At 40.5% G+C, this 12695-nt stretch overlaps 1 long non-coding RNA gene across 1 annotated transcript; it reads left to right on the top strand.

The window, feature by feature from the left end:
- The first annotated feature begins 10415 nt into the window (after positions 1-10415).
- LOC133729957 (uncharacterized) lies at positions 10416-12448 on the top strand. The gene is made up of 3 exons (XR_009856562.1): positions 10416-10573; positions 11049-11113; positions 12088-12448. It is a non-coding gene; the product is annotated as an uncharacterized LOC133729957 (long non-coding RNA).
- Positions 12449-12695: the final 247 nt, after the last annotated feature.

The following is a 12695-nucleotide window of genomic DNA, read 5'->3' as shown; positions in this document are numbered from 1 at the left end:
GTCGTCCGGCCACCAAACGGCGAGCCCCCGGTGGCGGTCGACTCGTCTCCTCCTCCCCTACACTCCTGTGGTCATGGGTCACGGCGATTTGGGCGGAGAAGCACGAATTGAAGCGTGAAGTATACTGTACCAGTTGATGTTTTCTGGCGATTTCTCCCGATTCCGTCCATCTCCGGTAATGAAACCAGGTCCAATAGGAGCCCCTTGAGCCATAAAACCTTTTCCCCCAAGTTTCTTGCCTCAATTTGCACCATGGAGAGAGGATTGAAGGAAACCCGATTCTAGGGTTTGAAGAAATTCTGGGTCTTCTTTTCTGGCCTAATTCCGACAATTCAAGTTATAGATAGGCTTAGGTGTAGTTGAGAAAATTGTTTGTATTGTTGTTGTGAATATGTGGCTAGAATTTGGTGGCCGAAAGTGGAGTTGGCCGGCAGCGCGTGGGCCCTACACGCTACTGTGGGGGGGGGGGGCGCGTGGAGGCGCGTAGGGTAGAATTATATTTCCTGTTTTTAGCCAGTTAAATCTTGTATGAGTTGTAGGTTTTGTAAATATGATTTGGTGGAAATTGGAGAAGTTTGATATCGATTATGAATTTATGAAATTTGGAGTTTCGGATGTCGATTTATGGAAATCTGACCTTTGGATTTCCCTTGTTCCCGCTATGGAATACTTTAATCGACGGATTGATATTAGTGGTGAAGTTTGGGTTGAACTCGGAAAGAAATAGAGATGTTGGGTTTACGTGGGGTTTTCGGGTTTCGTTTTAGAATCGTAATTAATTGTCGATTTGTTGTTTACGGAATATAATTTTGTACAGGACGAGGTACTGACCCATCGCTCGACGAGGATCCTTACACTTGGCCACATTAGCTGTATACTGTGAGTGGACCTTTGATTTAAATGATACATGTAAATATTTTCCTAATTATTGATTTACTCATTTATCGTTTCAATTATCGAGCATATATTTTGATCTCGGATTATAAATTGATTTAAGAAATGAATTGGTTTCGGATTTTAATTTGGTTTATTGATTGGTTTTCCATCATGATTTTTGGATATGAGTTTGCAATGCTCGGACTTGGATTTATGACTTATGATGATTTTCAACGAGTTATTTTCTGATATGATTTCCGGAATTAAGTATATCTTTATTAGTCGATTTTGTGATTTCTGGAGGATTTCCGAAAATATGATTTTTTCCGATGGAATTATATCTATCCGTCATTTCTCTTTTATTGGTTTATGGATTCGAGAATATCTTGGCGTGTGGGACATGTCGTTGATTCATTTGTTTTCTCATGATATTTTCCGAGTACGGTTGGGAATTGTACTCATGTTTTCATTTGCGATATTGGGGAAGCCTTACTGATTTTTGATTTTTCGCATGATTTTAATCCATCATACCTGGGTCGTCATATTTATATTATTGCTAGCTAGCCTATTAGTACTCCTCCTCGCTTACTCTGTGTTTGTGGGTGAGTTGAGCAGAGCATGGGATGCTCAAGAGTCTGGGAGGCTCCCTTACTCGTATGGTGATAACTTTTTCCCCATACACTACTGTTATTGACTAGCGGGGCTAGTGTGGTTTTGTTTAACCAGCGGGGCTGGTCTTATTTTCTTGAGCATCGGAGTTTCATTCTTTTTACTTGGTTGTTTGTGACCAGCGGGCTTAGTCAATTTTCTTGAGCTGATTATCATTCGGATTATTTTCTTTAATTGTTGCATGAATCGAGCTTTTAAAGGAATAAATGTGGGAAAGTATAACACTCTTTTTTCTTTACAATTACTTATTTTTGTCCACTCACGCTAACGTTTTTATGTACTTTCCCCCTGGGCCTTTCGGTTTCATTCGCCCAGTCTGCAGAGTAGCTGTTTCGGCATAGTAGGATTCGGGGCATAGCATCTGTTGCTGTTGTTTTCATTATTGTAGGTTATTTATTAAACCTACTTGTATATTGATTTCTTTTTCGTCTTGTAGATTGCTCTGATAACCTGTGGGACAAATGTTGTAAAGTTTGGGAGTTACACATGTGTATTTGGATTATGTTGTATTATTCGGTTTTCAGTTGTTAATTGTAGAGTTGTGAGTTGGGGAGCAGGGCGGTTCTAGAATAATAAGGATGGTTTGTTAGAAGTGTGAATGTATTTCTACAAGTTTTGGGTAGTCCATTTTAGGGGTGACTCTACCTAATTTTTAGTAGATTATTACTAAGGTGGGCGCCAAAGGGCCACCTCGGATTTCAGGGTGGATTTCGGGGCAGGTCCTGTCAAGGAACCTCTTGGCATTATCTATGTGCTCATTTTGATATCAATTCAACTAGTTTTTGGTTTGATGAGAGCAAAGCAACTTTGGACTATGAGACTCTTCTTCAGACTCTCCCGAAGATTCATCCCATAAAATTGCAGGCGAGACATGAGGTTGAGTTTATCTATACTTATATGGAGAAGGGTGATGAAACATTAAACAATGATAAAATTAACGAGTTTCGCACTAAAAAGCCAAAGGAGAAATTAAGTGGAGTACAAACTTCTCAAGCTAAGAGCTTGCAAGGTTGTTACTGTTATACCCCAATACCCAAATTTACAGGTTTTCTATTCATTTGGACGGTAAACGACAATTATCTTCACTTTTTAACTTCGTTTCGATCATTTAGGGGATCAAAAGTTGACTTTTTGTTTAGTTCAGTTTTTGAGGAAACTTCCTTCTGTAAAGTTGTAGAGCATGTTAAACCAAATTCATGGACATGCGGCACACTAAAATGCGAGTTGTAACGAAGAAGTTATAAGAGTTTCAAGTCAGCGGCAGTTTTGTAATTTTTCTGAAAATTTCTGATACTATAAACAGCAGTTTCCTTTCCGGAAACAGCCATCTTGGGAACTTTCTAGAAGTGGAAAGTCATCCCCAAGAACCAGAATTTTCAATTTCGGCTTCAAACCTTCTCGACCTTACCGGCGACGATTCTGGCCACCTCAGGATGTAAAACCGGTCACATTCTCTTCGTCTTGGAACGATATTTCCAACCATATATACCTTGCATCGTATCATTCACCGTACACCACAAATCGAAGAAAAGAAGTACGACGCTTTTCGGGCATATTTTCCAAATTTCGGTCAATTTCGGCCAAATTGGATGTTGAGACTAACTGGGTTTTGTTCGTCTTGCAATGTTCTACCCGAGGAAGACGAATTTCGGATTTGAGCGATTTTGGCCCCAAATCCTTTTGAGGTACATTCCGGCTTCTACACTTAAAATTAGACTTTGTGTTAGTTGAGAAAATTGTTGGGGATGATGAGAGGATCATGGTGATGAAATTTCATGACCCAATTCGGGGTCGTAGGTGGTGGCGCTAGGGGCACGTCTGGCCACTTTAGGGTTTCTAATTTGGTGATTCTGGTAGAGCATGACGTTATAGACATGTGGTTTAGTTTGGTTGCCATATGATGAACTTTGGGATCGAAAGGAATTTTTGAAGTTTCAGAAATTCGAGTTTCAGTTCGGGAAGATCCGACCGTTGGATCGATCCCATTTTTCGATAGATTTTAATAATTATGGAGCCAACGTAACCTATGAAGTTTGAACTCATTCTGACATGATTTTGAGCTTTTGACAAATTATCGTTTAGGGGTTTCACTTTTGTTTTCATTAATTTAATTTCAATTCTTGAAATCCGTTTTTCATTATTATCAATTTGTTCAGGATGACATATAGATCGAGCTCAAGGAGAAATTCGTCGGACGACTATCATAGCAGGGAATAAGTGAGTAGAGATTTGATTTTAAAATGAGGGACTAAATTCAGTTTGCCTCCTCCAACTTTGAGGCAAACATCAGTTTGGTCCCTAACCTTTTTTTTTAATCATGATTATCCTTGTCCTTTCAATTTTCATCACCCGCGTCCAAATTCTCTAATTGTAACGTTACAAGCTGAGTTGGCCCCGACATGAGGGCCCACTTTACAGACTTTCACCCTCAATTTGGACAAAATGTTCAAACTACCCTCCCCTCCTCTCCAAAATCCCATAACCTTCTCTAACCCCAAAAACCCAGATCCCTTCGTAGCTCCGCTTAACCGCCACCAAGAACGCAACCCAACCCTCCTTTCCTCTCCTACCTCACCTCCGGCTGTCAATCCTCTTCATCATCAAAACCAATCTCCGACTACACTCTCTTTCTCCTCACCTTCTTCTCCCAATCTCCCCAAACCCACTATCTGCACTCTTCAGATGCATCCCTCCCACCACCCAAACAATCAAAATTAGATTTCTCTTCACCTTCGCCACCCAAATCATTAAAATCAGATTTCTCCTCTACTTCCAAGAAGCAACGCGCCATACATGCCGTCAACTCAACTCAACCACTGGCCATGCCCACAGAAGTCCATAACCCAGATTCCATAGCTGAGCAAACCTGCACAAAAAAAGGCCAGAACCAAAGATTGAAATTTTAGCCAAAATGAAAGAAACCCAGAAGAGAAAGATGAAAGCTTTAGAAATGGGTTACCTTGGAAAATTTATAGGGGGAGTTGTTGGGATTTTTGAGGCGAGTATCATCGTCGGTCTGGGTCAGTTGGGACTGCTCAAATCTAAGAGTGATAGAGAGGAAGACGAGTATGAATCTGAGATCTTCATCTTCATCTTCTTCGTCTTCGTCTTCTTGCTTTACAACCATCGCCGCCTATACTACCACCCCGGACATCAAAATCCCGCTCACCGAACATGGCCTGGTCCATGCCCAGCTCGCCGGAACTCAGCTCTGCCGCATCGTCTCCGCCCTCAACGATTCCAACCACCAAGATCGGATGGTCCTTCTCCCGGATAAGAGAACAATGTTTCGGCAATTTTCAGGTATAGGAGAAAAGAGAATGAGGGTCGTTGGCGGAGGAGAAGAGAAGCGGCGACAGAAAACGTCGATTTGATCCAAGACCCATATATTATGGGATTTATTATTTACTAATTTTATTTATTGAGATTATTGAGTTTAAATGTCCATTGTGCCCTTTTAAGTTTGTGAAGTGGGCCCTCATGTCGGGGCCAACTCACCTTTGATGTCATAATTGGAGGATTTGTAAGCGGGTGATGAAAATTAAAAACAAAGGGACGATCATGATTAAAAAAAAAAAATCAATTATGCATGCAGTACTACTTTCAAGCATTTATTTTAGGATTAAATTTAGTTTACCCCCTAAGGTTTGGGGGTAACTTCATGTTAGTCCCTGTCCTCTCAATTTAATCAGTTTACCCCCCGAGCTGTTCAATTTTCCTTAACCGTGTCCAATGTCTCATTCTCCGTCCAATTCTTCCGTTAAGTGATGACGTGGCAGGATACAAAATTGTGAAATTCCTATAATACCCCTTGTCAAACCTAAATGAAAAAAAAAAAAAAATTTATTTATCTTCAATTTTATCAATATAAAGGAAGAGAACACATGAAAAGTTCTTCCCAATGTCATTGGATCGAACCAAGGCATCAACTACAATTGTATATGTCATCTTCCCAAACCTTCATTTCTTGACACAACCCACCAATTAGGATGTTGTCTGTGACCACATTGTAGGCCATTCCTCTCACGCATTTTATCGAACAGGTTCAAGGCACTATTTTTTCATCGATGCAACAGCCACTGATCAAACAAGTATAAGTACGCATGTTATGAACAACCCCATTAATCTTCATCTTCTCATACAACTCAAACCCTTCTTCAACTCAAGGAATTCACCCAGCATGCTGCAGCTACAATGATTTGGGTAAACAGGTCCACTACATGTTTTCCTTAATTAGTCTTTCCACTAATGCAATTGTTTAATTTGCACATTTTGCAAATTGAAGACGAGAATAAGTACTTGCAGGCCGATCTACTTTGTTTAGAAGAAGAATAGGACGTAGCCTGTATTTTAAGGCTTGGGCAAGCACAAACTTGGTCTGTGCTAGCGGACCTTCCCCGACATCAACAACTAAAACTTCCCCTTCAACCATACCAACAACCCGCTCAACCTATATCCATCCATTGCAGAAAAACCAATGAAATGATTACTCAAAATCCATAAATTTTGCATTGAATCGAAAAACAATACTAAATGAGTCAGTCTAGTGGCATACTTCACCACCAAAGTCTGCATGTCCCGGCATATCAACCATGTTTAGCTCATTCTCCTTCCAGAAAACCGACATAACATCGAAAAAATTACAAGCTTACTCAATGATTATTATTGATCCAACCACAACTAAAATCATCCATACTAATCAGCTAAACAAGAATCTAGTCACTGATTTAATCCATTTTTAATTTTCTGATGAACCAAACAGGTCCTGACATTCGAAATTGCAATTACATTTGGATAGAAGAGAGAGGGAGGGACCTTGGAGGCTCCTTCTCCACCGACCTCCGCAACAACGCCAGTAAGGTTCTTGCTGGCCTCGGCAAGGTGCAGACTCAGGATCGTCGTGACTGGTGGCGCCGGCTTCGTCGGCTCCCACCTCGTCGATAATTTATTGGTTTAGGCATGTGATTATCTGAATAAGAAGAAGAAGAATAAGAAGAACCGGGTCAAGTTCTGGAAGACTCGGGTCGAGGTGTAGAAGAGGCTTGAAGGGAGGCTGAGGGCGGTCGAGACCGCCATCGTCGATTGGCCGGCTTCCTTGAACCGGGTCATGATTCCGGTAGACATTGTGAAATGGGTGATTCCAAAGATTTGATTTTGGGGTGAGGGATGTGAAAATTGAGAAGAAATCAGAGATGGGTCTTTGGTTTCTATGTTATTGCTATGAGAAGAAGAAGAAGATCAGAAAAAGAAGAAGAAGAGCTGAGAGAGAGAGGGGAACGGAGGGGGAGGTTTTGTGTTTTTTTTCTCTTTTATTTTTTTATAAATTTTATGAAATGACCATTTTAGTCCCAAAAGTATCAGAGTTAACGGAAGAATTGGACGAAGAGTGAGACATTGGACACGGTTGAGGAAAATTGAACAGCTCGGGAGGTAAACTGATTAAATTGAGAGGACAGGGTTTAATACCCCGAAAATTCATATTAATTTCCGATGACTTTCCGGAAATTATTTTGTGGTTGTGGGCACAAGTACGAAGTTCGGAGATGATGTGGAATTATTTTCGGACGATTAATTTTTAGAAAATGTCATTTAGGGGGTTGCGAAAATTGACTTTTTATACGTTAGGATTTTGTGAAAACTTCCTTCACGGATATGGTAGAGCGCATTGATACGAGTTTGTGGACATACAGAATGCGAGAATCAGAGTTCGTATGAAGAAGTTATGGCAATCGGAAAAAGTTTCCATTTTGGTTAAATAGGAAAAAAAATCCGAAAATATCAGAATTTTCGTTTTTGGAAAGTTTTTCTCTCTCCTCTCTCCCGAGCTATCCCGAGCAGCCAATTTCGCCGAGCTCGTTCTCATTCCTCCAGCCACCAATCGACGAATCGTTTCTTCCATTCTCTTCGCCTCAGTCCCATCTCCAAGTCTGGGAAGTTTCATGGCGTGCATGGCGCAGCAAGGCCGGGAAGTTTGACGTCCCATCTCGAAGTCTGGGAAGTTTCATGGCGTGGGTCGGCCCGTGCACGGCACAGCAAGGCCGGGAAGTTTGACGACGACGCTGCAAATCGCCCAGATCGGAACTTCCGATTCCGGCCACCATAGCCGGTGATTCTTGGGAGCTTTTGGAGCCCAGAGGATGTAGAAGCTTTCACCCAAGGTGGCTTGCAACGATTCAACTCGTGGTGATCGAATTTTGAAGATTGGGAATCTAGGGATCTTCGGGTTTCAAACCTTGCGAGGTAAAATTCGATCAATTGACTCATAATTTGACTTTGTGTTAGTTATGAAAGTTGTAATTAGAGTTGAGATGAACATCTTTTGTGTTGGAAGTTTTGTCTAATTTTGACTTTGGATGGGCGGCGGCGCTGCCACTGTGGTGGTGGTTTCCGACCACTTCCGGTCACCCCAAAAACAGTTTATGTTCCTCTTTTTATTCTACACATCGATACGATCATTTCAATATATAGTTTGTAATTTTTGGAAATCGTATGAGCAAGTTATGAATTTTCAAAGTTTTAGGGTTTTCGGTTCGATCGGTTTTCAATCCGTGAGGATTCGGCTGTCCGATCGACTTGTAACTTTGGTATATTGATCGTGTCAGTATTCCGGAGACCTCGGGTGGTCTTGGATAAAGTTTCACCTCGATTGGCGTCACTTTCGGATTTTAAGTGTGTTTCAGGAGTTTCGGAATTAAATGGTTTTTGTTAATTCTTGTGCTGAATCGAGGTTGTACTTGCTTTAGGTGATTGACAGTACGTCCGGTAATTTATCTTGGCTGTTAGAGAAGACGCAGCTGGATTTAGAGGTGAGTAAATCTCACGTGGTTCATTTACAAACCGAGTTATTTAATTGTCGAAATTGATTGATTATTGTAAATCGTTTTCGAAAATAAAGATTTGTTTCAAATAATATGAAGTTGATCGACTACGGTTCATAGGGCTATGGCTCACAGGTAAAAAAATGAATTTAAGTATAAAATGAATTTCTTGGTTTTAATACGTATGAACTATAGTTGGTATTAGTAGTCATTCCTGCGTGAATGACTACGTATATATATATATTCACGTGGAATATATATATTGGATGGTGTGACATTGGTGAAGTAATGATTGAGAGTTGATTGAATTATTATTTCGAGCATTTACTCTTTACGGGAATACAATATATCATGTAAGTGTTGATTTTATTGTGTTGAAGAGTATTTTGAGTTGAGTGTAACGGTGTACGATTCATCATGTGAGTGATTGATGAAATTGTATTAAAAGAGTATTTTGAGTTGATTGTGACATTTCGAGTCAAGTGGACTTTTTGAATGTTTCGGTCTAGGGACCTTTTGTCACATTGGTGATCCAGGCAATTAAATTGTATACTTGAACCTTGGCCGAGGTGACAGGTTACAATACAGTTAGAGCTCTAGTCTGTCTGCCAATGTACTGCTTGGGGGATAACTTTGCATTATCGTGCTCGTGAGTACATTGTACTGCTTGGGGGATAACTTTGTGTGATCGTGCTCTTGAGTACATGTTTTGTAAAAGAGAGTTCCGAGTGTTCTTTCTTTTGTCGTCCATGTGGGACTTTGAGTTCGAATGAATTGTGGGGTTGATTTTGGGTTACTGTAATTACTCTTGAGTTGAGCAATTTTAAATGGAATTAAAAGGGTGATTTCTTGGCTTTAGAGTGAGTGGGTGATCTCCTGAACTAATTTTCTATGCAGGGATTACTGGTTTTTATTTAGAATGATTGGTTTTGTCACGGTTGTGACCTATGTGTTTCTTAAAAAGAAAAGGATTTATTTGTTCGAACTAATCATTGTGTTGATTGTTGTCCTCGAGTCGGAAAGGACGTTTTTGTGGTTATTTAAGTTTACTCACACGAGCTTGCAAAAGCTTACTGGGTTTGTCTTTTCAACCCGGTGCACTATTCCATGGTGTAGGGTTTATTGTGCAGGTCGGAGTAACAGTCATCGAAGCTGAGGGTTGGTTGCTGTCGTAGCTTGGACGTTGAAGTGTACGTTAGTTTTATTCTTCTGCTGTGTAGTGAGTGTGTTTACTTATTGATTTGTCGATCAGTTTAATTTGTAAACTCTTTGTACATTAATATGTGACTCTAAAGAACGAGTCCGTATTTGATGTTGGTGAGCTCGGTTTGTTTTATCGCTTAATTTAAATGAAGAATTTTCTATGTATTTTCTTGTGCTTGTTATGTTTCGCGTTTCGGATTTTGAATTTATGTATTCAAAATTCGGGGTGTGACACAAGGACTAACATGAAGTTACCCCCAAACCTCAGGGGGGTAAACTGTTACGTCCCGAACCCAAATTCACCCGTTTACTGGTCATTTGGACGGTAAACGACAACTATTTTCACTTTGACTGTCGTTTCAGCACTTTTAGTGGCCCTAAAAGTTGATTTTTTGTTCGGGTCAGAATTTGAGAAAATTTTCTTCACGAAAGTTGTAGAGGATGTTAAACCGAGCGCGTGCATATGTGGTGCGTAAAAATCGGACTTAGTATGCGAGAGTTATGGCCAAAAATGTAGAAGTTACTGTTCATGGTAATTAATATATATATGGAAGTTACTGTTGGTAGATTTCCATTTTCGGAAAATCTACCTAGCCCCCGGTAACTCTTTCTTCTTCTCCCCCCGACCCTTTCCTTCCCTTCGGCCCGTTTTTCTTCCTTCAATTTCTTCCCCCTCCGGCCGACCCACGACGAAGTCCGGGCATCCCCAAGCTCGTCTCCTTCCCCTTGTTGCATATGTGGTGGTGTTTTGCAGAAATTTGGCCGGAGGAGCTCGATTTTGAGCTGGGAAGGTTACTGTAGCAACTTGTGGTTTTTACCGATTTCGGGCGATTCCGGCCACCTCCGGTCACCATCTTGCCGTCGAAGCTTGGGTTTTCCACGAAGATCATTTCCCCTAAGGCCTTGCATTCCAATTTGCTGTGTGGAGGCCGAATCGACGAAGAACATCTTTGGGTCCGAAGCAATTTTCTGGGCAAACTTCATCAGCTTAATCCGAGCTCTTAAAGGTAAAATTGTGAGATGTTGTAGTTGAATGAATGGTTAGTTTTGTTGAGTAGAAGCTACTGTCCAAATTTGGTGGCCATCGGAGGTGGTGGCCGCCGGCGCGTGGGCCCCACTCGCCGCCACTGTGGGTGGCGCGTGGTGGCGCGTAGGGCTGACATTTAATTCCAATTTTTAGCCCATTAAATCCTATAATTTGAGTAGAGCTTGTTTATGAAGTTTGGTAATTTTTGGAGGAGTTTGGAATTGTTTGTGAATTTTGAAAGTGTGGAGTTTCGGTTGTTGATTTGTGGGAATCCGGCCTTCGGATTTCCCTTATTCCGTCATGGAATACCTTATTCGATGGATTGATATAAATGGTGAAGTTTGGCTTGAAGTCGAAAGGAGTTGGAGTTGCTAGTTTACGTGGGGTTTTCGGGATTCATTATAGAATCGTATTGTTTTATCGAATTGTTGTTTACGGAATACAATTGTGTACAGGACGAGATACTGACTCATCGCTCGACGAGGATCCTTACGCTTGGATACCACGCTAGCCGTATACTGTGAGTGGACTTTTGTTTTTAAATAAGTGATGCATGCATTTATTTACTAAAGTATTTTCTATTTAATTAACCTATTATTTTCCGAGCATATGAATTGATTTTGGAATTTGATTACGATTTATCTCGTGGATTTGTTTCCAATGATGATTTTTGTGAAGTATTATGATTTATACCGGTTGTGAGTTTCGGTTATTAAGTTGTTATGCTCGGATTCGAATTTATATTTGATGTGGATTATCGACGAATTGTTTTTGATGTGATTTCCGGATTTATATTATTTATATTATATTTATATTCGTCGATTCGAGACTTTATTTGCAATTGAATTTTGTTGGAGTAAATCTCCATGTTTATTTATTGATTTTCGATTTTGGCATTGGGAATGCCTCATTGACCATCTACTTATTCCTTTAGCGTGTGGGACACGCTGTTAATTTATACGATTCTACGAGAATTTTTGGGTACGGTTGGGAATCGTACCCGTGTTTTCTTTATTCGTGGGACATGGGGAAGCCTTATAGATTTACTGGATTTTAATGGTTTTTACCCGCCATACCTGGGTCGTCATATTTATTGCTAGCTAGCCTATTAGTACTCCTCCCTGCTTACTATGTGTTTGTGGGTGAGTAAGAGCAGAGCATGGGATGCTCCAGAGTGTGGGACACTCCGACCCGAGCCTGGGAGGCTCCCTTCTCGTATGGTGATAACTTCTTCCCCATACTTTTTCGTGACTTGACTAGCGGGGCTAGTCCGTTATTTTCGTAACCAGCGGGGCTGGTGTGTTTTCACGAGAATCTTGGATTTGTTGATAAATGTGTTTTTCTTAAATGTTGCATGCATCGGGTTTTTAAAAGGAATAAATGTGGAAAAGCACAAACCCACTTTTCTTTACAATTATTTATTTATTTATTTCGTCCACTCACGCTAACGTTTTATGTGCTTTTCCCCTGGGCCCTTCGGTTTCAAATGCCCAGTCTGCAGAGTAGCTGGTTCGGCATAGTAGGATTCGGGGCATAGCATCTGCTGCTGTTGTTTTCATTGTAGGTTATCTGTTGAACCTACCTGTATTGTTATTTTCTTCTTCCTCTTTTAGATTGCTCTGATAACCTGTTGGGGATAAATAATGTAAAGGTTGGAAGATACTTTGGTGTAATTAAGAATATGTTATTTTCGGATTTCAGTTGCTTATTGTGGAGTTGTTGGATTTTGGGGAGCAGGGTGGCTCCAGGATATTATGGATGATTGTTAGAAGTGTGATTGTAATTCTACAGGTTGGGTAGTCCATTTTTAGGGGTGACTCTGCCGAATTTTCGGTAGAGTTATTCCTAAGGTGGGCCCCACAGGGCCACCTCGGAATTCAGGGTGAAATTCGGGGCGGGTCCTGTCATAAACTGAATTTAATCCTTTATTTTATTATGAGATTTATTTATCATTTATGAGATTATTAGTGAATTTTCTTACCAAGAGCTTTTATTAATTATCAAGCTATTTAAATTATGAGTTATTGAGAAATGATTTTCGAAAAATGGTTGATTAAGAAAATATTATGAGGATTAATGATTTTTGAGTATTTGAGTACGGT

Source organism: Rosa rugosa, chromosome 2, assembly GCF_958449725.1.
Source record: "Rosa rugosa chromosome 2, drRosRugo1.1, whole genome shotgun sequence".
NCBI lineage: Eukaryota > Viridiplantae > Streptophyta > Magnoliopsida > Rosales > Rosaceae > Rosa > Rosa rugosa.
This window is presented reverse-complemented; position numbering and strand designations above follow the sequence as displayed.